General features: G+C 42.6%; 1 long non-coding RNA gene across 2 annotated transcripts in view; it reads left to right on the top strand.

The window, feature by feature from the left end:
• The first annotated feature begins 3963 nt into the window (after positions 1-3963).
• LOC112447081 (uncharacterized) overlaps positions 3964-27264 on the top strand; it is a 62193-nt gene continuing 38892 nt past the window's right edge. The window contains exons 1-2 of one of the 2 annotated variants that reach the window (XR_009494903.1): positions 3964-4139; positions 13305-13395. This is a non-coding gene — a long non-coding RNA (uncharacterized lncRNA). The remainder of the gene's footprint in view (positions 4140-13304; positions 13396-27264) is intronic. The other variant, XR_009494902.1, reaches the window with a different exon arrangement.

Here is a 27264-nt window from a genome sequence, read left to right on the forward strand (position 1 = left end):
TTGGTGATGGACAGGGAGGCCTGGCGTGCTGCGGTTCATGGGGTCGCAGAGAGTCAGACACAACTGAATGACTGAACTGAACTGAACTGAACTGAAGACTTAGGACTGAGCTTTGTGAAATTGGAACTTTGTGGAGAGCCTTCTGCCTCTCGAGGGTGAAACTGCAGTTGTGGTGTTTTTTATGTCCATATCCTCAGTGGACATAGTGTAGAGACTGTAGTTAGTGACTGCTCATCCCGACATCTCAGGTCAAAGGCCTCTCCCAGAGGCTGGGCCAGACCCCTCTTCTTATACATTCCCTGTGCTTTTCATTTGTAGTATTTGTGCTGTGCTGTGCTTAGTTGCTCAGTCATGTCTGACTCTTTTCGACCCCATGGACTGTAGCCTGCCAGGCTCATCTGTCCATGGGGATTCTACTGGAGTGGGTTGCCATGCCCTTCTCTTGTAGTATTTACTCCAGACTCTAATTATGTATTTAGATTACAATTATTTATGAATGTCTTCTTCCCAGTTAAATTGCAAATTCTACGAGAGCTGCAGCCATCCCTGTATCTCTTGGCTTTGTCGAGAGAGCAGCTACTCAGGTCCTAGGACCTAGTAATTGTTCAGTAAATGTTTGTTGAATAAATGCTATGTTTCTTTATATAGACATATATGCATATATCACTATACTATCAGTCAGTTCAGTTGCTCAGTCATGTCCAACTCTTTGCGACCCCATGAATCGCAGCACGCCAGGCCTCCCTGTCCATCACCATCTCCCGGAGTTCACTCAAACTCACGTCCATCACGTTGGTGGTGCCATCCAGCCATCTCATCCTCTGTCGTCCCCTTCTTCTCCTGCCCCCAATCCCTCCCAGCATCAGAGTCTTTTCCAATGAGTCAACTCTTCTCATGAGGTGGCCAAAGTACTGGAGTTTCAGCTTTAGCATCATTCCTTCCAAAGAACACCCAGGACTGATCTCCTTTAGAATGGACTGGTTGGATCTCCTTGCAGTCCAAAGGACTCTCAAGAGTCTTCTCCAACACCACAGTTCAAAAGCATCAATTCTTCGGCACTCAGCTTTATTCATAGTCCAACTCTCGCATCCATACATGACCACTGGAAAAACCATAGCCTTGACTAGACGGACCTTTGTTGGCAGAGCAATGTCTCTGCTTTTGAATATGCTATCTAGGTTGGTCATAACTTTCCTTTCAAGGAGTAAGTGTCTTTTAATTTCATGGCTGCAATCACCATCTGCAGTGATTTTGGATCCCCCAAAAATAAAGTCTGACACCGTTTCCACTGTTTCCCCATCTATTTCCCATGAAGTGATGGGACCAGATGCCATAATCTTCGTTTTCTGAATGTTGAGCTTTCAGCCAACTTTTTCACTCTCCTCTTTCACTCTCATCAAGAGGTTTTTTAGTTCCTCTTCACTTTCTGCCATAAGGGTGGTGTCATCTGCATATCTGAGGTTATTGAGATTTCTCCTGACAATCTTGATTCCAGCTTATGATTCTTCCAGCCCAGTGTTTCTCTTAGGAGATGAAAATACAGTTGCACTTCAAACAACACGAAGTTTAGGGGCCCCAACCACTCAAAAACCTGTGTATAACTTTTGACTCCCCTAAAACTTAATTGTTAATAGTCTACTGTTGACAGGAAGCCTCACCAAAAATATGAAGAGTCAACTAACACATATTTTGTATGTTATATGTATTATAATCTGTATTCTTAAAGTAAACTAGAGAAAATAAAACGTTATTAATAGAATGATAAGAAGAGAAAATCCATCTACAGTGCTGTACTGTCTTTTTGATAGCATTACAAGATGAATCATCTGTCACTACCCACATCAATATTGTCTTATATAATTCAAAACACTGTAGATGTCATATGTATTATTAACACCACACATCAAAATGAAAAGATCATATGAATAAGAAATTCATGTCTGTTTACAGGTATAATGACTCAGCATTGATAACAGAGAAGTGGTAGTATGGTTGCTTCATGGCAGCCTGGCCTATACGGTAACAACTGAATCAGTATAAAATTTGTATGATGTACAGTGTTATAGTCATATTCATACAGTCATATTTCAACGTATTAAAAACATTGTTACACTAACCCTTGCTGATAGGCTAATGTTCACTTTTCTCCAGAGAGAGAGGCATATGTACAGTAGTTTAATTATTTGAAAGCAAAGTTAAAAAACCATAAGAAAACTAGAACATTATCAATTTTAACTATCACTCATCTGGTGCCTATATAAGGACAGACTAGTATCTAGATACATGTTATGCATTCATGGCATAGTTTTTTCTTTTCTTTGATCCTTCTAGGCTATGCAGTTTGTGAATTTGTTCAAATTCTTGCAAATCTCCAAAAAAGTTCCAATATATTTATTGAAAGAAAACACATGTAAGTGGGCTTGCATAGTTCAAAATCCATGTTGTTCACAGGTCAGCTGTGTGTATAATACACTGTGTATATTCCTGGGGTGTATATATAACTGTGTGCATACCCACACACACTTCTGTGTTTACTTGATCTCTCTGAGCCTCATTTCCTCATTTGTGAAGTGAAAGTTAACGTGAGGCTCTTTGCAAACCCCAGGTGCTGGACCAATAGAAGGACTCAGAAATGCCTTTCATTTCAGAACCTCTGATAAATACTCCACAAATGCCTTCCACGCTTAGGGAATACATTTAAGCATCTCTCAAACTTTCTCTCTCTGCTCAAGCCAGTCCATCATTCAAATTATTCTAAATTTAGGGTCATTTCCAAATATAGCGCATTTCCTGGACAGTTCCTTCCTTGAAAGACAGCCCTGGCCAGCCTGAAGTGGGGGCTAATGCTTCTCTTCAGCCCGGTTGCATTTCTGGCTCCCTCTTGACTGCAGCGTGTGAGCTGATTGGGGGCCCATGTGACTGTGTTCACGTCCAAGCTCAGGAGAATGAATTTTTCAAGCATGATTTGCAAGTCACGCTATCACATGCCTCCCGAGTCCAGCTGTGTAGCAGCTGCTGCCTTCCCTGCATCCGTTCATCCAGGACTTGGATCAAAAAGCACAAGTACATTTGCTTGAACTGATTTGGTCTCAGCCCAGCTGTGTGTTCCCCATTGTCATCAGGATGTTTACGGACCTGCTGTTCTGGCTGTTCTTGTTTCATTAACACACTTGGGTCTGAAGAGCGTTTTCCCACATGACCCTGGCCGAAGAGGCAATTTAGCTAGGTCGTCTCTGTTACTGAAACATCTCCAAGGCATTTGTTTCAACCCTTCTGATCTAAGTATACAACTGCGTATTTCTACACTGAAAAATAGAACCCGGGCTAGGACTATCGATTTTGTGAAAGGTAGGTCAGGAGTTTCATTCTTGGTCCACCTGTCTTATCATATGATTTTTTTTTATTACTATTTGACAAGAGGGCAATTTCAACCTAGGAGACAACCAGATTAGAGGAAGAAAGTCATTCTTCCTCATCTTACTTAATGGGGTAAACAGTTTACCTTCCCAGAAAGTTATTTTGAGTATTCCAAAAACACTGATGCCTGTCACACACCAGCAGGTATTTTATTGGCAGAATCTGTGCTGGCAGAAGAATGGGCCTGGGGCAGGGGTCCGGGGGAGGGGCGGGGTTTGGTGGTAGCATGGAAAGGAGCCTGGTGGGACGGATCGAGGCTCAAGAGCTGGCTGACCCCCAAATATGAGAACATGTGTGAGTCATTCACTCTCTCTGGGACTCCATTTCCTCCTATTAATAACAGGTACCATATATTATCATATTAAAACCTATAATTAAAAATCTGACTTAGAAATACAGATTTCCAGACTCCCCCCAAAAATCTTATTTCAGTGTTTAAAGTGGGACCTGCGTCTATATATTTTGCAGTACCACAGCCCACGGCCAGTATTTTCCAGGGTCTCCCTTGCAACCACTGTGAGCCATCTGACCCAGGACAGTTTATACTGTTAATGAAGTGCTCTTTCCTGATAAAGAGCGTGGTTTTGACTTTCCAGAGCTCAAAACATTAAAAGGTGCAGCCCACGCACCCATGAGGCACTGACACTCAGAGATGCACTCAAGCCAGGATCACATGCAATAGTGAGGACTGGACACATGGCTGATTGGAATTGGGATGTGCTGTAAGTATACAGATTTCGAAGATTCAGTGTGAAAAAAAGAATGTAGAATATCCAATTAATGATTGTATTGATTACATGTTGACATGCTGGTATTTTGGATATGATGGGTTAAAAAAAATACATTACTCAGGTTAATTTCACCTGTTTATTTTTTTTTAATGTGGCTACTATGAAATTAAAAATTCCACCAGTGAGCTGCATGTTTCTGTTGGACAGCATTGTTATCAAGCATAAGGCAATTTTTTGAGAACCACATGCCCATGAGGATAGACCATTAACATGCTGCTGTTATTGTTCAGTTGCTAAGTCATCTCCAACTCTTTGTGACCCCATGGATTGTAGCCCGCCAGGCTCCTCTGTCCATGGGATTTCCCAGGTAAGAATTCTAGAATGGGTTGCCATTTCCTCTCCAGGAAATCTTCCTGGACTAGGAATCAAACCCATATCTCCTGCATTAGCAGGCAGATTCTTTACCACTGAGCTACCAGGGAAGCCCTTGGTAGGTGCCTTATAAAACAATCCAGGGTAACTCTGTTGGTCCTGACCAAAGCTCAGCTCCCAGTTTCCATTCTGACTCGAGGAATTTACAAGTGAAGGCTTAAGAAGGGATTGAACAGGCAGGAAACGGGGATACACTGTTTCCTAAGTCAGTAGATGTTCTTCTTAAGGCACATCTCCTGCCTGGATCCAGCTCTTTCTAAAAATAGAGAAGCTTTATCCATTCCCATTATAGAGTCAGACTTTCCCACTCTCTCAACCCATTCCTCTCATTCTCCGCTTCACCCCTTGGTAACCTAATATCAGGCTGTGCCCTGGATGGTATGACAAATATTAAATTAGAATAAAAATTTTCCCCAACAATATCCATTATAGCAAAAGGTGTAGTGAAACTGGGACACTTCTATGTTATTGGCTGTAGCAAAAATTATAACCCCTTGGGAAACCAATGTGACATCATATTTCAAGAGCTGTATAAATGCTCTTAATCTTAGATTCAGTAAAGCCACGCCAAGGAATGTCTCGGAAAGAAGCATTCAACAGAAGCAAGATAAATATATAAAGATATTCAATGCAGCATTATCTATACTACAAAATTAGAAGCCATTTAAACACCTAATCATTGAGGAAGAGTTAAGAAAATTATGTTGCAACAATTCAATATAATAGTATGCATTCATTCAAATTTATAATTATGAAGACTATGTAGAAACAGAAAAATGTTTACAAGATAATGTTAGATTTTATAAAGTAGAAGATGTAAATTTTATGTAGATTATGATTGTGTGTTAACAATTATGTATGCATATGGAAGAAGACTTAAAAGAAATGTGCAAAATAAAATCTCAGTTAGAGTTATTAAAACATAAATCAGAGCAGTTTGACCAGGAGGCTATACTTCTTATGGAATCCAGAGATGGGCTCCCACAGTGTCCATAAATCAAGTAAAAATAAATAATATTTTGTGTGGCTGTGCATAAAATGATTTTTTGAGAAGTTGAAGCATAATTTTCATTAGATTCTCAGAGGAATAATGATCACTTCCATCCCAAATTAACCAATGCTTAGTGATTGTGCTATTATTTTATTGTTTTAATAATTAAAAGAAAGTGAGGCATATCCTCTCCAGGGACTACCCCAAGGTGAATTTATAAGTGGGCTTGAGGGAGAATAAGAGCCTTAGATGAGAATGTGTCTAACTCTGGCAGAACTTGGGAGGAGAAATAGGAACCTTCAGGAGCCCCCACAGTTTCCCATTTATAACTCTGATCCCACCCTCATCCAGTCCCTCCCATCTCAAAGGTCCTAATCCTTCTCCCTTTAAGGACCCCTCCCCTGCCCCTCCTTTTTCCCTACTCCCTGCTAATGTTCCAGTCAGGTCTACTTATCCAACTTCAAGCCCTCTAACCTAAGAAACTAGGCTTCCCTGGGGGCTCAGTGGTAAAGAATCCACCTGTCAATGCAGGAGACACGAGTTTGATCCCTGGGTCAGGAAGATCCCCTCGAGAAGTACATGGCAACCCACTCCAGTATTCTTGCCTAGAAAATCCTATGGACAGAGGATGATGGTGGGCTATAGTCCATGGGGCCACAAAGGAGTCAGATACAACTTAGCAACTAAACAACAACAACAACAATCTAAGAATCACTTGCCTGCTAAAGGTACTGCAGGGCTGATGGGTTGCCCTTTGGGGGAATCTTTGCCTCTCAACAGGCTCTTTGGATGAGCAACACTTTAGCCCAATGGAGGATTATCACAGGAAGGTATGAGATACTAGGACAGGACCAGAGGCAGATCCATGTAAGGATACTGGCTGCTGTCCATCCTTCAGACCACATCAGACCACATCAGACCGCCACATTCCATTAGGAATTTGAAGGATTCCTGGCATGTGAGGAACATCATTCCATAATGAACATCATTCCCAGTGTCTATTTCTCTCCTCCAATGAAAGCACACACTAGTCAGGCCCTTTTTAAAGAACCCCTTAGAGAAAGACAAATACCATACAATGTCACTTAGATGTGGACTCTAAGGTAAAGTGTTAGTCGCTCAGTCATGTCCAACTCTTTGCAACCCCATTTATTGTAGCCCACTAGGCTCCTCTGTCCATGAAATTCTCCAGGCAAGAATACTGGAGTAGGTTGCTATTCCCTTCTCCAGGGGATCTTCCTGACCCAGGAATTGAACCCAGGTCTCCTGCATTGCATGCAGAGTCTTCACCATCTGAGCCCATGACACAAATGAATTTATCTATGAAACATAAACAGACTCACAGACATAGAGAACAGAATTGTGGTTGCCAGGGGGAAGGGGAGGTGGAGAAGGAAAGGATTGAGAGTTTGGGATTAATAGATGCAAACTACTGATATTATATATAGAATGGATAAACAATAAGGTCTACTATATAGCACTGCTGCTGCTGCTGCTAAGTTGCTTCAGTCGTGTCCGATTCTGTGCGACCCCATAGACAGCAACCCACCAGGCTCCCCAGTCCCTGGGATTCTCCAGGCACGAACACTGGAGTGGGTTGCCATTTCCTTCTCCAATGCATGAAAGTGAAAAGTGAAAGGGAAGTCGCTCAGTCGTGTCTGACTCCTAGCGAGCCCATGGACTGCAGCCCACCAGGCTCCTCCATCCATGGGATTTTCCAGGCAAGAGTACTGGAGTGGGGTGCCATTGCCTTCTCTGACTATATAGCACAGGGGACTATATTTGATATCCTGTGATAAACCATAATGGAAAAGAATATGTATGTTGTATAACTTTGCTGTGTAGTAGAAATTAACACAACATTGTAAATCAACCATAGTTCAACAATTAAAAAAAAAAAACTTTTAAAATAAAAATCCAACAAAGATCTCAGCTTTCAGGAAAGATTCTGATTGTTCTGTCTTGCCCATCTGTCTTGACAGTGTTGGGATTCAGTCATGCTCCACCCCACCCACCCTTTCTTAGTTGAAGGCATTGTTGTTGGTTTTTTGCCCTCATTGATGGCTTGAGGTTGGCAAGATTTTCTTTTTCTGAGACACTCACTCTCAATCCCCCATACAGTCTCCTGGGCTACCTGGAGCTGTAGTCTTGGTCCAATTCATCAGAGTGACATTTCTTTCATGCCTTCCATTTAGCCCACTTGCCTGTAAGAGAATAGATGTTCCATAATGGACATATTGAGCTGTATATGAGCTGAATAAAAAAGACAAAGAAATGAGCATTTCTAGAAAAGTAGCCTGGAAACTCTCCCCTTGAAAACCAGTCTCCAGCTTTCATTTCATTTGTTAATGGCCTCACTTTCCAGCACTTCTTTTCTGTGGAAGCTTTTTTTCCTATTCCAATCTAACATTTACTCCTTCAACTTTTCTGTCAACTTCTTTTTTTTTCTCCCTGGAAACCTTTAAGCTAGCCAGATCCAGCAGTCATTTTTCCTTCATATATATATATATGTATATATGTGTATGTGTATATACTTATGTATATGTATATATATATATATATATATATATACACACACATATACATATATATACTCCTTTCCTTCTAATTGGAGAAGGCAATGGCACCCCACTCCAGTACTCTTGCCTGGAAAATCCCATGGACGGAGGAGCCTGATAGGCTGCAGTCCATGGGGTCGCTAAGAGTTGGACACGACTGAGTGACTTCACTTTCACTTTCCTTCTCATTACAAATTCACCAGCAATCTAATTTTCAGGGGAGGGGATCCCCAAACCCCAGGCAGTTATCTCTTGCCCATCCCTGAGCATCTTCCAGGAAGGGCAAGATGATGTTAGACTTTTCTTCAAGATGTGTTTCCATGCATCGTTGTGGTAAGACATAAAACACTCTTCTTCATGTCTGACTTGAGTGATGGCTCTCTAATTTGATAATCTCCCATCTGATGGCAGTGCGGGTTTGGGGAGCTTGTCACCATCACCTTGAGGACCCTTGATTGTATGAGAAGCAGTCACTCTTACTTATTAAAAGGAGAGATTATAGCAGAAAAATACTGGGGATCAGATCAAATCCTGGCTACTTCCTAGATGCTATGGCCCTTCAAGAGGAAACCAAGCCTCAACTTCCCCATCTGACAAAGGTAACATAATAATGGTGGCTATTTCATAAGTCCATACACATTTCACTGTGACAGAAGATCCATTATTGTTACCAAATGTCTCTTCTCACTCCATAATCTTGGATTTTCAGCCGGGTTCTTCGCTATCTGAAATAAATAAAGATTATTATTTCCCAGTCTCCGAGGCAGCTAAATGTAGGCATGGGACAAAGTCCTGGCCAAAGAAATTCAAGTGGAAGAGGTATGGGTAATTTCCTGGAAGTGTCTTTAAGGTGAGAATTTGCACTTCTTTATTTTTTCATCCTTCATCTTGTATAAAAGTGGGATGAAATGGTGGGAGTCCTGTAGCCATCTTGGACAATGAGAAGACTTAGTGAATGAAATCCACACAGGACAATTTAACAAAATAGAGAAGAGCTTAATTCCCTAACATAATGGAGCATCATAACTGCCCTGGATTGTTTGCCTGCAGAAATTGGCAGAGGAGAGAGAGATACATTTTATCTCATTTAAGTATTGTAATGTTTTTCTGTTGCTTTCATCCTAAACAGGACCCTAAATCTAATAAGCATTTAGTACATAATAGGTATCATTAAGAAGCAGTCACTCTTACTTATTAAGAGGACAGATTATAGCAGAAAAATACTGGGGATCAGGCATTTTGGAGAACCTCTCCCAATCCCATCCACCCCCCACAATATAATAGAACTTGCAGATGCACCTTCTGTAATGCTAATGCTTATTGAGTGTTAACGATGTCCCTGGCAAGGTAGCAAGTGCCTTCCATGGAATATCTTCTTTAAAGTTCATAACCACCTCAAGAGGTTGGTACTATTTTAGTGTCTATTTATTTGGCTGCTCCAGGTCTTAGTTGCTGCACTGTACAGGGTCTGCGATCTTTGTTGTGACATGCCGATTCTTTGGTTGCCACATGCAGGAATCTTTTAGTTGTAGTGTGGGGGATCTAGTTCCCTGACCAGGAATCGAACTTGGGCCCCCTGCATTGGGAGTGCGGAGACTCAGCCACTGGACCACCCAGTGGAAGCCCCAAGGTTGGCCTTATTTTAAACTTTCATTTTTATAGACAAGTATATTAATTTTCTAGGACTGCCATGATAAAACAACACAGACTGGGTGCCTGAAACTACAGAAATGAATTTTCTCACAATTCTGGAGGCTGGAAATCCATATCAAGGTGTTCACAGTTCGGTTTCCTCGAAGGCCTCTCTCCTTGGCTTCCAGATGGCAGCCCTCTTGGTGCGTCTTCACATGGTCTTCCCTCTGTGCCTGCTCATCTCTGGTGTCTGAGTCTTAATTTCCTGGTATCATAAGGGCACAAGTCAGATTGGATCATGGTCTGTTCTGATGGCCCCATTTTAACTGAATCATCTATGCAAAGGCCCTGTCTCTAAATTCAGCCATATTCTGAGGTACTGTAGTTAGAGCTTCAACATATGCATTTGGGGAAACACAATTCACCCATAATAAAGAGGAAACTGAGTCAGAAGAGAAGTTAAGTAATTTCCCCTAAAACTATACAGTGAGAAAATAGCAGAAGCCTGGTTCCCAAGTTCGGACAATGAAACAAGTCACGTGTTTCCATTCCATGTTATCATTTCTAATAAATTTGGCATGACGATAAGCCCCCACTTCCCAGAACTCCGTACTTTTAATATTACATATGTGTGCAATCCGTTGTGTCCGACTCTGCAACTTCATGAACTGCTCCTCTGTCTATGGAATTTTTCAGGTAAGAATACTGGAATGGGTTGCCATTGCTTCCTCCAGGGGATCTTCTTGACCCAGGGATCAAGAATGCATATCTTGCATCTCCTTCTCTGGCAGGTGGTTCTTTACCAACTGCACCATCTGAAGCCCATTTAATAGCATGTGGTGTTGTGTGTTGTGTGTTAGTCTCTCAGTCATGTCTGACTCTTTGCGACCCCATGGTCTGTAGCCCACCAGGCTTCTCTGTCCATGGAATTCTCCAGGCAAGAATACTGGAGTGGGTTGCCATTCCCTTCTCCAGGGGATCTTCCTGATCCAAGGATCGAAACTGGGTCTCCTGCATTAAATCTATAAACATAGATTTGAGCTTTGAAGGCATAGCTTTGTGTAGTCACCCTTCTCCATTATCTTAACCCTTATTGTCACCTGCTAATGGTCCTGCGGTCTGATGGCTTCAATCCTCCAGGTCCTGGGGAAACACACCCCCTGGAGCTCTCTGCCCTCCTCACTAGCCAGTGCTCTAGGAACACAGTACTCTAGAAAGAGGCCTAAACATTTGTACAGGAGAAACTACAAGCTTCCTCCACTCTGCCTGACTAATGTCCATGTAGGTGACCTGGGAAATCTGCCACAGCCCCAAACCCCAAGCCTCAAATCCTGCCTTCAATGCAGGCGTCATCAGAGGGAGGTGGAGAGTAACCCCAGCCCATGGGTCCCGGCACTGCTGTGTACTGTTGCTTCCTCCCCACCCTCCTTGCTGTACCTCTCCAGGCTCAGCTTCTTTCCTACTACCTGTGCCCTTCATGCCTCATTGCCCTGGCACCTCCTTGGGCACAAGCCTCCTTGGAATCTGTTGTTTTCATTGCCACAGTTTTCTCCTCTGCCATGTCTAACTGATCCTAGAAATGGAGAACATAGCTATTGGCTTGGGGACTTAAAAACCAAAGAGAGCTCTATTTCCAGCCCAAGCACGAATATAAGGTTAAATAAAAATAGCTGCTACTAAATATACATATATTAACCCAATGAATCTTCACAGCACCCCTAAGTTATTTCCCTCTTCTATAGATAGGAAACTGTGGCACAGAGAGGTTAGGGAACTTGCCCAAGGCCATACGGCAGAACAAGGACTTAAACCAAAGTAGTCTGTCCAAGGAGCTCATACTCTTAATCATTTCTCCAAGTATCACAATTTTATCTTTCTCCCAGATAGCATGCAGGTGCAGACACATGCACATACATTCCAAAGACTGTCCTTGGATGAGTCCAACAGGAACCTATGCACCCAATTTATAAAAAAGTTTGACAAACGTAAGATTGCATTGTCTACATACCAATAGACACACCAATATTTTCTATTCCATAATTGGCAAAATAAGGGATGACCCCAAGGTCTCAGACCATTCCAGGCATTTTCACACATATCATCTCATTTATTCTTGCAATGATATTTTGAAGTAGGCACTATTGTCTCCATTTTACAGTTAAGAAAACTGAGGCTCAGAGAGGTTAAGCAAATTGTACTGGGTCACACAGCTAATGAGGGGTGGAGCCATGATTTGAACACAACACTTCAACACTTTTGATATAATGCGGGGTGCCCAGGTTACAGGCTAGGTGACCCCAGCACTCATCTCACTACACCACACTGCCTCCCCACTCTGAATGCTGCTGGAATTCTGAACAGGACTGCCAAGGAGGAATGAAAGCAAGGGTGCAGAGTCAGCTTAAAAAGAATATGACATTTACATTAGCTCTAAAGTCTACATTATTGTATTTATATAAACATTCAACAAAATCTGAATTCCAAAATAAAATAGAGCTAATCTCTTGAGTCCCAGCTACCACTTCACCTCTCACCTGCCAAAACCCATCCAGTGAAGAAATTCAACCTGAAACATCTCTAAAGTATTTGTGTTTGAAGTCAAAACCATAAAACGTGCATTTGCTAAAACCCTTTCTCTAAAAATCTATTAATAATGTATGGCCAGAACTTGCAGACAATGTAATTGTTGTTTTAGGGATTTGCAACCCAACTATTCTATTTTTGGAGGTTTGATTTTTGCCTAGTGATTTTTGGGTACAAGTTTTAAGGAAGGCACATGTTTATCCATTTGCTGATTCGCCCTGGCTCACAAAGCCAACAAAGATTTAAACCCAAATTGCTTTCAATCTTCCCAAGTACCTCATTTTTATCACAAAGGGACTTGCTACACAAATGATCTGTAGCTCAAGTAGGAATACTCATATGTTAGATGTTGTCAGTATAGTTCCTAGTACTAAACCACTGCCAGCAGGTAAAGGAGCTGAGTTGTAGAAATCGAGAGCCACCGTAGCAGGAGGGAGGAGGGGGCGATGGGGCATAAGGATTTCTGGAGAGCCTCTCATTAAGAAAGCATAAATACAAGAATTCTAACCAACAATTTAGGTAAATTAGGAATGATTCCCTTCTGTGTCCCAGTGGTGTTGTGGAAAAAACACAGAATTACGTGTAGCAGTTATGAGTTTGAACTCAGATTCAGATGTGAGAACTTTGACAAGCCTCTTAATCACTCTGAACCTCGGTCTCATCTTCTGGGCACATCAGAACTTATGATTTAGGTTCTTATGAGGTAACAGATTTCAAAATACCTCCTATACATCTGGCATAGAAAGAATATTGAAAATCTTTCATCTTTTAATAGGAAGGATTAAAATTTTCAGAGTTCATCCAGAACTTGAATTTTAAATAATTTTCCATCTAAAAGGGCAAAATTTTAATTTATATGTATTTCTCTAGGAACATGTCAGTTAAGCAAAATAAAAAGGGAAATCCTAAAAGTCTATAACAGATACCAGGAATATCTGAAATCTTTTTCTCAATTTCCAGGTGTTTGCCACTGGAATAACTTGGAGTCAGCCGGCCGTGTATGCTACTTTCTGCCAAAGACTTTTGGGCCATGGGGTTTCTTCACTACAAAGTAAGCAGACCACCCATTCCACTCCCTCACTGCGTATTGCTGAGAAGAGAATGTGTGTGGCCCATGGCCATTGTTTAGTGCTGTTCAATTTGGAACAGCTTTCTAAAGAATTCGTCCATCCATCCACCCACTTGCCCACCCATCCTTCTACCCATCCATCCATCCATTCACCCATCCACCCACCCATCTACTCACCCACCCATCCACATACTCATCTACCCACCCACCCATCTACCCACCCACCCATTCATCCACTCATTCATCCTCCCTTCCATACATCCATCCCTCTATTCAGGAAATATATGTTAAGTATTTACTGTGTGCCAGACATTACTCTAAACATTGTGGTGAGAGTGGTGAACAAGCAGATAAAGTCTCTACTCCTATGGAAATTACATTCTGCTGAAAGGAGACAGAAAGTAAATAAGTGAACCAATAAATATATAAAAATAAACAGCTTTGGCAGCAAGACAAATGCTAAGAAAATGGGGCATGATGCTTCTGATCAGGGCTTGGAGCTGGAGGAGACTATTTTAGATAAGTGTCCCAGAGGAGGGAAAACTGAGTCAGGACCAGAATAATGAGCTGGAAGACAAACCATGCAGAAATCCAGAATTAGAGAACTAGGCAGAGGAAATAAGTCAAGGTTCTAAAGGAAGAAATAACTTGGGATAATCATGAATAAAACAAAGTTTAAAAATCCACCCCAAAGCCAGGGTTGAGGGTGGGAGTTAGTTTGAGATGGGGCCGGAGAGGAAGGTCACTTTGCCTGTGAGCCATGGCAAAAGAGTATCCTCAGTGCAATGGGAGGGTTCAAACCCAGAGAGAGGTGTGATCTGATTTCCAGCCGCGGAAAGTCCAGAATCAGGCTGAGAAGTGTGTCCCCTTTCACGTGTGTACTTCTGGTCAGCATTGCCTTCCTTCTTCCTTTTCCTCCTCTCCTTCCCATCACAACAGTGCTGTTGAAATGGCCATGAGGTCAGGGTCAGGGTACACAATCAGAAGTGTCACTCCCTGTTTTGCCAAAAGTTTCCACTTTTGACTCAGAGTCAAAGGATTTGTTAAAAAAAAACAAGCCACTCATTGTATAAAAATAAATAATACAGATATTTATTAGAGATTATGAAACAACTGAGCGACTTCCCTTTCACTTTTCACTTTCATGCATTGGAGGAGGAAATGGCAACCCACTCCAGTGTTCTTGCCTGGAGAATCCCAGGGACGGGGCAGCCTGGTGGGCTGCCATCTATGGGGTTGCACAGAGTCGGACATGACTGAAGCGACTTAGCAGCAGCAGCAGCAGCAGCAGCAGCTTACTTTCAACATACTAACATTAAAAGAAAAGAGAAATAGAAACAGCAGAGTATACATCATCAAACAGACCAACATCCAAACTTAGCTCGGTTGGTAAAAGAATTCTCCTACAATGCAGGAGAACCAGGTTTGATCCCTCAGTTGGGAAGATCCCCTGGAGAAGGAAACGGTAACTGACTTTAATATTCTTGCCTGGGAGAGCCCATGGACAGAGAAGTTTGGCGGGATACAGTCCATGGGGTCGCAAGAGTCAGACAGAATTTAGTGACTAAACCAATAACCACCACCAGACTTAATCAGCGCTGGGAAGTCCCATGTCACAGCACATCTGGAGTCTCAACTGGGAAAAGGTCCCAGGCAGTACATCCACTCCATGGGCGACATTTCAAAAACTGCAGTTCAAGGTTCCTGCTTATAATCCCAGGATGGATGTAAACGGATATTGTCATCAATCTGTGACCAAATTGCAAGCTTGGTTTCATGTTAATGCTCTTTGTCTTGTCTTGTAAAACTTTAGTCAGTTCAGTTCAATTGCTCAGTCATGTCTTGCTCAGTCAACGTCTTTGCAACCCCGTGGACTGCAGCACGCCAGGCTTCCCTGTCCATTACCACCTCCCAGAGCTTACTCAAACTCATGTCCATCGAGTCAGTGATGCCATCCAACCATCTCATCCTCTTTCTCCCCCTTTCCTTCCACCTTTAATCTTTCCCAGCGTCAGGGTCTTTTCCATGAGTCAGTTCTTCACATTAGGTATCCCAATTATTGGAGTTTCAGCTTCAACATCAGTCCTTCCAATGAATATTCAGGACTGATTTCCTTTAGGACGGACTGGTTGGATCTCCTTGCAGTCCAAGGGACTCTCAAGAGTCTTCTCCAACACCACAGTTAAAAAGCATCAAACCTTCAGTGCTCAGCTTTCTTTATAGTCCAACTCTCACATCCACACATGACTACTGGAAAAAACCATAGCTTTGACTAGATGGACCTTTGTTGGCAAAGTAATGTATCTGCTTTTTAATATGCTGTCTGGGTGGGTCATATCTTTTCTTCCAAGGAGAAAGCATCTTTTAATTTCATGGCTGCAGTCACCATCTGCAGTGATTTTGAATTCCCCCTGCCCCGCCCCGCCCCCCCGCCCCCCAAAAAAAACCTTGGAATGTTGCAAAGCCCAGGGCTTGGTTGGCCAGGCCCCTTTCAGGGGCTCAACAATCTCAAGATTCCTCTCCCATCTTATCTAAGGTGCTGCAAATCTTGCACACAGAGCAGCAGTCACTCCCAGTCACTCCTAGTGAGGGCAGTGTCCAGGCAGGTTAGAAGCAAGGTCAAAGACCCATTCTGCTTTGTCTCTGAAGCCTAAACAAGACAATTTATTTAATTTTCCTAACAGTCTCGGGCAGGACTCTATGGATAATCCCTTCTACTTTTAGAAATACTGGCTCAATTGCTAGACTCCTCATGTAACTGCAATAAGACCTCATATATGTATGGCACTCTGACATTTTTTGCAGGGCGTTCACCATCATTATTTGATTTTACCCAGAGAAGTAAAAACATCAGGCATCTTTTTTTACCCTCATGTGACAGGTGAGGAAATTAATGCACAGGGAGGTGAATCAGTATGCACCAGGTCATAGAGCTAGTTGGTGGCAGATTAGAATCCAAGTCCTGACTCAAAGCCTGGATTGCATCTGAGTGGTTCTCAATGGGGCTCAGTAGGGGTGGGGGAGTGAGCAATTCTTTATTATGCTAGACTGTCCCAGATATTGCAGGACATTGTGAATCCCTGGCCTCGGCCTGGAGCAATCATGTGAAAAAGCCTTGTGACAAACAATGCTCCCCCCTCATATTTCCACACACACCCTGGGAAGGATTAGAAATGCCCCTGATAGGGAAGAGTGAAGTTTAATCCCCTCCCATATAGATGGGAAAATGAAGACACCAGAAGCAGAAGGCACTTAGCAGCTGCTCACACATTTGCTGTGTATTGTTTAAACAGCTGTCGCCAATACTCTCCTCTAGTCTTATCTGGTAAGCACAAGGATGCTGACCCATGCACACCATTTATTTATTTAGTCATTTGACAGACGGCTCCTAATTACCTTGTAAGGAAGGGTTCTGTGCTCTAAGCTAAGGATGCCATGTTGCGGAGGGACATGGTGCTTGTCCTCTTCTAATCACGGGGAAGACAGGGGTGGAACCCCAGAAGCTACTGAACAATTACAAGGCAAAGAAGTAAATGTCAGGATGCAGTCACCAAAGTGAAGGAAAAATCTAGACAAGGGCACCCACCTCAGATTCGGAGGCACTGGGAAGGAGAGACTTTCAGCATCACAGCTGCCCAGAACCAGAGCATATTGGAATATAACAAGCTTGCCGTTAATGAAGATGTTTAAAGAGAGAAGAGATAATCAGATGGTTGAGAAAATGTTAAAGGGTTTAAGTGGCACCTGAGAGGTCAATGTCATTGCCAGTCCTGTAGCCGGGGATGTCCATCATGTTCACAGAAGACAACAAAGAGAATGCAGTCACATCTGAATTCTGTAATGATATGTTGATGTGCGGCAATAAGGGAACCCGCTGCTAGACCAGGTTATAAAAAGAAATGATCTGGTTTCCCCCCAAAGTGCTTTCTACAAAGTACTGAGTTAAAAAAAATAAAACTTACCCTTTCCATCTGTTCATTCACACAGGGCGTTTTCCGAACAATATTGAGCATTGAGAGGGGGTTGGTAACCCCCAGGACTGACCAAAAGGTGGGCTTCTGGGGGGACAGGGCAGGGGCACGGTCCTCTATGGAGGGACTTTTAAAGGGGCACTGGGCACTTTTTTAATCTGAGGTAGCCAGGAGAGTCAGGAGAGCTCCTTAGCACCAATTAACTTTGGTCTGTGCTGATCCGGAGAGGTTGGCAGTCCAAACGTCAGCAGAGGACAGCTCCTGACAACTCAGTGACAAGGGAGAGCGTCTCAGGGGACGAGGGTGCCCAAAGACCACAAACGTTGTTTGGTCTTCTGGGAGGTGAAGTGTCAGCTTTCAGCAAGCGTTCCCTCTGTGCAAGGACGGAAAATGGCATCTAGAGAGCTGCTCTAACTGGGTTAAAAGTCGTGTTTGTGCCACTCGTGTCAAAAGGACAAGGCTCAGAAAAAGGAATCAGTCATTGGTCAGGGCGATGATTGTGAATTGCTGATGGCTCAGATTTAAACTTCAAAGGATAAAGCTGTCAGCGTTAACTTTTCTTGTTGCTTCTGTATTTTCTACTGGAATTTTCTTACTCAAACTAGATGTATGCCAGATACCTATGCGATAATTAAAGAGTAAAATAATGGCCATCAGACTTAGAAAAAAAATCTCTCTTCCCTGCCCATCTTCACATTCTATTTACCCACCTAAACGCCTCTTGTCATTTCAACTATTCTCTCCAGTCTGGCTTTAGCAAATCCTTTCACCAGTGCCGAACTTTATGTTTCATCAGCTTGTTTTTGATGGAGGGAAGCATTGAGATGAATGAGCTATTCTCTTTGAGGATTTCGATTAATTCATTTTCCGTGTTCGGTGTTCAATTTAGGATTCCAAACATATCTTGTGGTTGTCAAACCATCCACTGACCTCTGGTTCAAAAACTCCATCACATTTAGGAGGAATTTTTTTGTTCTTGAGAGCCCCCTTATTTTCAAGAGTTGGTCTTTAAAACTCTGTCTTTTCACATCCACCCTCGCCTCCATTTTGGACCACTCAGGTCTCCTCTCTCTCTTGAGCCTCCCCCCACTGCACCTCATCCCAGCCCTCTAGGTCATCACAGAGCAGCAAGCTGAGTTCCCTGTGTTACACAAGCAGCTTCCCATTAGCTATCTATTTTATGCATTGTAGTTTATACATGTCAATGCCACTCCCTCAATTTGTCCCACCCTCTATCACATCCTTTCTTAAGATTTCTCCTTCTGTTTTCTTTTACTTCCTTTTTTGTTTCCCCAACTTCACCCAAACTTTACCTGATTTGGACTCAAAAATATCTTTCTAGCAGGGGTCTCTCCTTAGAACATAATTAGATTCTGGGGTTCCCTACACTTTCATGTTAAAAATTATTCCTGGTCTTTTTCTAAATCGTATTAGTACTTCCTTAAGCTTTGCTCAAACACACATGGTCCCTTTAAAAAGGTAACATTTAGTACAACATCCCTATAGAAAATGTAACATAAAAGCAAAATGATTAAAAATTACCTAGAATTTTAAAATCTTTTTCTTTTTTTTTTAAAGTTTTACATAAGTTTCAGGTATACAGCATGGTACTTCAACTATCCTGGCATTGTAATCTTACTACCCCCAAATGAATATTCTTAACATTTTACTGTATTTCCTTCCAGATACATGAGTGCATTTGTATTCTATGCAAAAACACTTATTTCCCTTAACTTAAAAAAATTAGAAAAGAACACTCTCAGTTTACTGAAATCCAGAAGTGCAGTAGATGCCCCCATAGAGAATTGGACAGGATTCACTCCAGATCTTCAACCAACAGAGCATTTGATGGCTCTTCAGTACACGTGGAGAGTTCAGCTCAGTTTTCTCATCTTGACTGTGCATTAGAATCACCTGGAATGATTGGAAAAAATACAGATGTCTGGGGCCATGTGCAGAAGTTAGGTTTCAATTAGTCTGGGGTGGAGCCTGAAGTGAGTGAAAGTCACTCAGTCGTGTCCGACTCTTTGCGACCCCATGGAATAGTCTGTGGAATTCTCCAGGCCAGAATACTAGAGTGGGTAGCTGTTTCTTTCTCCAGGGATCTTCCCAACCCAGGGATCGAACCCAGGTCACCAGCATTGCAGGCAGATTCTTTACCAGCTGAGCCACCAGGGAAGCCTGGGGTGGAGCCTTAACATCTCATTTTTCCTTCTAAGATCCCTGTATGATTTTAACATGAGGCCAGACATGAAGGCATTCAGCAGCCAAAGAGATGGTTGTAGGTTCTTACACTGTGATTAACAATACCTGAAGACACCATGTCAAGGGGAGACAGTGGGACCTGATGGCTCACATCTCTGGCTGATGTGGGGATGGGTGCTGGGGTGATAGGGCACTGGTACTCAGGCTTACACAGGCTAATTGGCTGGAAGGCTCTGATTTACCTTAGGTGATCACTTCATTTCCTCTTCATCCCATTTTTATTTCCCAACAGTAGTCAAATAAGTGACCTGAGCTCACTTTAGAGCCTTGCCTACCTTCTCTTTCCCAGCTGCTGCTTCTTCCTCTGCTCTGCGGACCCTCACTCCCAAGGCGATGGCCGGTGATTTTCTGGATTGCTGGCTAACCCCTGCGACCTCCTTTGCCATCTTTCTGAAAGACTACTGGCTCTGTCTTATGGGTGACTTTGTGCACTGACTTGACACAGCTATAGGGAAATGTACAAATGAGAGGATGAAGGGAGCAACATCTTAATTAATCAGATTCTTCAAATTCCAGAACACTACAGACCCTTTTCCAATTGTAGGAGGAAAGATAATCATAGGAAAATAATCCAGTGTCAGGAAACTAAGGAGTCAACAAGTTTCTAGGGTTTCGTAACCAGGAGTCCACAGATAGACTTCAGAGGGTCTATGAACCACTTGAAGGTAAAATGTTGAGCATACGTGTCCATGTGTGTATGTGTGTGCATATTTTTCTGACTCTTGCCACGACTGAATGACTAACACAAAACAAGCTCCCTTGAATTAGGACCCATTTGGAAAATATCCTGACCCTCCCCACAGAAACACACACACACACACACATACACACATGGACCCACACACTCAACAATCAAGAGAGTTTAAGAATCACTGTTTCAGGGTGTGTCTGGCTGTGTGGTTCCTACTCCAGTATCACCTCTTATTCTTTTCCCTCTTCCTGATATCAATCTGCTTTACGTCTTGTCTCCATCTACTCTATACCTACTGCCCTAGAGCAGGTCCTCTTCACCTTTCACCTGGAAACTGTTAAGTTTCCTATCTAGACCCTTTCTTCTCTCCCTCCTTCCTGCCTTCTTTTCTTGGCTCTTTCCTTTACCAAACCTCTCTCCCTCATCCAGTTCACTCCTGTCACAGCAAAAAGATCCTCTTGTAAGCTCCAAATTTGATCAAAGGCACTCTCCAGCTTAAACTGGGTGTGGCGGGCTGTGTTCTCAAAGTACCTACAGAATAAAAATCATGCATTCTGTTATGGGATTTACCATCTCTCATACACTTCATTAGATGGTTCCAATGATCCTCCTAATGTTTTCCTCTATGACTCCACATCCTGGCCCAAGCTTCTGCGTCTCTTTGCCTCTGTGTCCTCTACTCCCTCTATGTGGATCTTTCCTTTACCTCATGTATGCATACTCTATCCAAACGCAGAATGCATGTCTGCCATGATGCTTTCCATAATCCCGCTCATTCTCTCTACAATATAATTTTGTCCATCGTTGTCTTTCTACTTGCATCATGATTTATGTATGTGTTTTCACTTCCCTTGAGGATAGGACACACATACAATTTATCTCTGGATCCTCCATAGGCTCTGGTATAATACTTTTGGACAGAATTTTTTGCTCTATAAATGCTTATTTAATATTATTCTCTGCATCAGCTACAACAACAAAACACCACAGGCTGGCTATCTTCAACAACAGAAATCTGTACTCTCCCATTTCTGGGGACTAGAAAACCAAGATCAAGATTTCGGAAAATTGAGTTTCTAGTGAGACCTCTCTTCTTGGCTTGTAGACAGTCATTTTCTTGCTGTGTCTTCTCTATGCTCAGAGAGACAGAGCTATGGTATCTTTTTCTTCTCTTAAAGGGGCACCCGCCCTGTTAGATTAGGGACCCACCCTTATGACCTCATTTAACCTTAATTGTCTCCTTAATAGCCCTATCTCCAAATATAATCACATGGCGGGTTAGGGCTTCACCATACACATTTTAGAGAGACACAATTCAGCCCATAACGCCCTCTGTATCTATCTGAAGTACAGATGGACGTGGGGTTTCCCTGGTGGTCTAGTGGTTTAGAATTTGCCTTGCAGTGCAGGGGACAGGTTCGATTCCTTGGTCCAGGAAGATCCCACATGCCACGAGCAACTAAGCCCGTGAGCCGCAGCTACTAAGCCAGTGCTCTAGAGCCCGTGCTCCGCAGCAAGCGAGTTGCCCCCACTTGCCACAGCCAGACCAAGCCTGCACACAGCAATGGAGGCCCAGCACAGCCAAAAATCAAATGAATAACTGAATCTTGAAAAAATAAGTATAAGTGGACAATCTCCAGTGTGTCTGATAAGGATCCTGTGTCATGGCTGGTTTCTCAATCAACAAATGAGTCAGTCATGTTTAATGTACTTAACAGGGGAAAAAAAAAAACCTGACATTTTAATGTATTGTTTTGCAGACTCTAGTCATTTGCACATGACTCTCATAACTTTTGTCATATTTTTATAGCAAATGTAGCACTGTTTCAGAGAAGGCAATGGCAACCCACTCCAGTACTGTTGCCTGGAAAATCCCATGGGCGGAGGAGCCTGGTAGGCTGCAGTCCATGCGGCTGGACACAGTCGGACACGACTGAAGTGACTTAGCAGCAGCAGCAGCAGCAGCACTGTTTACGTAAAATCACCCTTCAATTGATTCATGTTTCCACTTAAATATTTTGAAAAATCACCTGTGAAATCATCTATCTAATTGTGCTTTTATAATATACATTAAGATGGGAGGAGAAGGGTATGACAGAGGATGAGATAGTTGGATGGCATCACTGACTCGATGGACATGAGTTTGGGTAAGCTCTGGGAGTTGGTGATGGACAGGGAAGCCTGGCGTGCTGCAGTCCATGTGGTCGCAAAGAGTCAGACACAACTGAGTGACTGAACTGAAGACAGATATATTACAATTAAAATGATTTGTCCAAAATGCTCAGTACTGCACCCTTCAGAGCCCCACTCTGCTAGGAAGGATTCTGTGTATTTCCAGCCCTATTGAGGTCAGGCTTGGCCATGTGACCGGCAGTGGCTAGGGACGGGTGGTGCTCCCGAGCAGACAATTTACGGGCATTCTCTGGACTTACATGCTTCCTTCTTCCTGCCTCAAGACTCAGATAAGATTTGGGCTTTACAGTCCAGGTTTGATGCACGATACTGGATGCTTGGGGCTAGTGCACTGGGACGACCCAGAGGGATGGTATGGGGAGGGAGGAGGGAGGAGGGTTCAGGATGGGGAACACATGTATACCTGTGGTGGATTCATTTTGATATTTGGCAAAACTAATACAATTATGTAAAGTTTAAAAATAAAATAAAATTTAAAAAATAAATAAATAAATAAAATAAGGTTGAAAACAGGAAAAAAAAAAAAATTGGGGGCTTTAACCTGGTCCTGAAATAAAGAAAACAGGAGGCAGACCTGAAACCACCTGGTAACTTACATGTATGTGAGTGAGAAATAAATGTTTATTATTCTAAGCCACTGAGATTTTTCTTTCATGTCATTGGTTACTGCATCCAAACTTAACCTAAGCTGACTAATCCAATGTCCATTTGTATATTACCTAGAGTCATTTTACATAACAGGATTTTGGGAATCTTACACCTTTTGAGAAACACTGCTGAGTTTCTGAAGGCTTGAAGGAGGAGGCCATTGGCAGTATCTCTGTTTGTCGAATGACTCATTGTTTTCATCTTATGGGAAAATTATTTGAATAGAATGTTTAAAACCTGTAAATAACCCGCATCCTGGCAAATCAAGGACTATAGCTTTTCTGCCACCCTGGGCCCTTGTCCTTGTGGCGTCAAGAGCTCAGGAGGATGCTTCTTTCCATCACATACCTGTGGCGGATTCATTTTGATATTTGGCAAAACTAATACAATTTGTAAAGTTTAACAATAAAATAAAATTAAAAATAAAAAGTAGCCTTTAGTCTCAAGAAGTGGTGACAGAGACTTGGCACTCAGATGACCGGAAGGCATTTTTTTTTTTTTTTTGTCTCAAATGCTCCACATTCTCCCACTGACACTTCAAAGACTTCAAAGGCAACTGGACTTTGGGGAGTTCGAGGCCTTTGAAGTGGTCATAGAGTGTGTGGGAAAGCTTTTTAGGGCTGGAACAGGTGAATGATCTTAGAAGGGAACCAAGAAGTGTTTCTTCTTGGTCTGCCCGTTACCCTAATCCATGCAGTCTTATAAAAATATTAGTTTTCTGCTATGTTAGGAGAATAGCAGTGGTGTAATTCACTAACATTCAGTTTTATAAAAGTTGCTGCTAGGTGAGAATGACAAAATTTTGAAAGCTCTCAGTCTCACAAAATAAAATAGGGGATATGATGAAACCATTGGTCATTCCAAGGTACTTCTGAAGGGCCACCACTGAGAAAAACAAACATCTTTTGGCTTCTCCATTTCTGTCCGTGTTGTGCCCCCAGATAATCATTATCTGCTTTTGCCAAACAGGGGTCTTCCTTCACCCTCTTCCTCTTTAACTCCTGGGCTGCCTGGGACAGTTAACCCCCGCCCCCACCCCCAAACTCCCTCCAGCCCAGTCTTCTGTGAAAGTCTGCTTTCCTGATTCTCTTGTGAACTCCTAGCAAAAGTTTTTTTGTTGTTTCTGGCGTTACCAGCTCACTTCCTTCCCCTTATCTAAATGCGAATGCTCCTCAAAGCTCCTTGGACCCTGTTTGGCTTCTGTTAGGCTCTCTGCTCTGAGAAACTCATCATCCCTACAATACCATTAAAATTTTTTTATTTATTTATTTTTGGCTGCTCTGGGTCTTTGTTGCTGTACTGGGGCTTCCTCTAGTTGCAGCAAGCAGGGGCTACTTTTCGTTGAGGTGCACGGGCTTCTCATCGTGGCTGCTTCTCTTGTTGCAGAGCATAGGCTATATAGGCATCGGGCTTCAGTAGTTGCGACACACATGCTTAGCTGCCCCTCAGCATGTGGGATCTTCCCAGACCAGGGATTGAACCCATGTCCCCTGCATTGGCAGGCAGATTCTTAACCATTGGACCACCAGGGAAGTCCCTACACAGTCATTTTGAGGCTAATTTGCCACCAGCCCTGACTAATTCTTTGCAATCAGGTGATTGGTGCCAACTCAGAGGGCATATCCCGTTGGGGTTCTACCATCACTCAATATATACAAAACCTTCCCCACCATCAGTCCAGTGAAACCTGCTTTTACACTGTACATCACACTTCCATTTTCCTTGGAAACATTTTTCATCCCTCCTTTTTCAGGACCTCTATACAGCCTATCTCCAAGTGAGTTTGTTTTTTTTTTTTAATCTTCTTGGATCTTTTTATTTTCTTCTAATTCAGCTTCCAAAATCCTAGTTCAGACTCTAGCAATCTCACACCAGCATTCTGCCATCACACATGTAAGGTGCCCAGTTTGGCAGATTCTTCTGGTTGTCTATTAAATGTCTATTCTCCCCTCTTTGCTTATTAAAAGAGCTCCAATTATTTGAGGTGTTGCAATATGCTCAGGTAAAGTCTCTCCCCTGCTATCCACACATCTAGTTCTGCACTTCTACCAGGTAAGATTTCTGGGAGAGCTGTTGTTCTCTTGATAAAAGATAATAACCAGATAGCACATGCCTTGCCACACACACACTCACACATTGGCTTCCTACCTTCCTTTTTCCCTAGAAAAAATGTAGAATCAGTGGGTGAGGTTAAGATACCAAAATCAGCTAGGTCACCTCAGATACTTTCCTGAGACCTTGAGAAACTTACCTAACCTTTTTAAGCCTCAATTTTGTATCTGTAAAATGGGTACAGTGACAGCCATATAGGCAGTGAAGATTGAAAGTAGTATGTTTATAAAGCATTGAATGTGTTTATACAAAGGCCTTGTCGTTGTCAGCAAGTGGTGGATAGTCCTCCAGCTGTTTCCATTTTCTAAATTCCTATTATGAAAGTGAAAATGAAGGTCGCTTAGTCTTGTCTGACTCTTTGCAACCCCATGGACTATAATGGAATTCTCCAGGCAAGAATACTAGAGTGATTAGCCATTCCCTTCTTCAGGAGATCTTCCCAACCCAGGGATTGAACCCAAGTCTCCTGCAATGCAGACGAATTCTTCGCCAGCTGAGCCACCATACTTAGCATAGTTATGGTACATAAATGCATTGTTTTATTTTGTCTCTTGGACTACCTGTCTCCTTGGAGAGAAGGAGACTGTAATAAACTTAGAGCAATTGTCTGTTTTTACTGTTTGTTTCATCACCTCCAAATTGCCTTGTCCAGTTCTGGGTGTGGAACAGGCTCTTAAAATCTCTTAAAAAATAGGCTCTTAAATAGGGATTTAATGAAAGGTTACATGATAAAGGTGATGGAAATAAAATCTTAAAACAAATTAAGTATTGGCTGAGGTTAGGAAATCAAGATGAGAAGCTATAAAGATGATCATTTTGCTTTGTAAACTATCTTCAAGGGAAGACAGATACAAACAGAGAGGATGCTGCTGTGAATGGCTTCTCTTCTTCCCTAAGTCCAGACTCAAACTCTTTTCTCAGCCCCCATTCTGTCCTCCCCAAATGCTATTTCAACTCCAAAGCATTGCAGAGCAATTCAGATTTTCCTGGAGAAAAAATTCCTAGTCAAACCCTTGAACATACAATCTTTCTCCTCCTGTCTCTTTCTGGCTGTTCTGCTTCTCGTATTTCTCCCCAAAAAAAGACTGAAAAATCCTTATATAAAGATTATCGTTTGCCATCATCTGGAGCACTAGGTCTGCCTCCTGAGCTTGGACACAGCACTCAGCAAACCAAAGTCCTATTGTTGAGCCGTCCCTGGGGCTAGCATGCTTGTGAGGGCTGTTTATAGTCTTATTTCTGCCTTGAAAAAGTGAAAGTGTTAGTCACTCAGTCATGTCCCACTCTTTGCAACCCCATGGATTGCAGCCTGCCAGGCTCCTCTGTCCATGGAATTCTCCAGGCAGGAATACTGGAGTGGGTTGCCATTCCCATCTCCAGGGGATCTCCCTAACTCAGGGATTGAATCCACGTCTCCTGCATTGCAGGCAGATTCTTTACTGTCTGAGCCACCAGGAAGCCCCATTTCTGCCTTATGCTGCCTCATTCCAAAGAACCAGGGCAACCCCCACTTCCTTTAAATCTCCTCCACCTACACTACCAGCCTCCATTTTTTACCTGTCTCATCTCCACTCTACTCTTTTACATCCTTCTGTTTTTGTCTTCTCCCTTTGCCCTAATCATCAGCATACACTGTTTTTACTCCTCAAAGGCCTGGGAGAAGGTATTGAGACAGGGGTACATCTGCTGTCAACCAGGAACAGTCAGAAGAAAAGGAGATTCTTGACTTACCTTGAGTTTCTACGGCCTTTCTCCTCATCAAGGCATGGGCAGGAGACTACTTCCTACACAGGGCCAACTTTTTAGCTTTATTTTAGTCTTGAGAAATCTTTATCTGGAGAGGTCTGGGCATCTATAAATGAGAATCCCCATCTCTGAGTAGAGAGAAAATTTAACCCAGGATATTCTAACGCCTTCATTACCCAAGGTAGTTTGGGACCACAAATACAGATAAATGTATCCAACATGTCC

This window comes from Bos taurus, chromosome 6, assembly GCF_002263795.3.
Source record: "Bos taurus isolate L1 Dominette 01449 registration number 42190680 breed Hereford chromosome 6, ARS-UCD2.0, whole genome shotgun sequence".
In the NCBI taxonomy this organism is placed as follows: Eukaryota; Metazoa; Chordata; class Mammalia; order Artiodactyla; family Bovidae; genus Bos; species Bos taurus.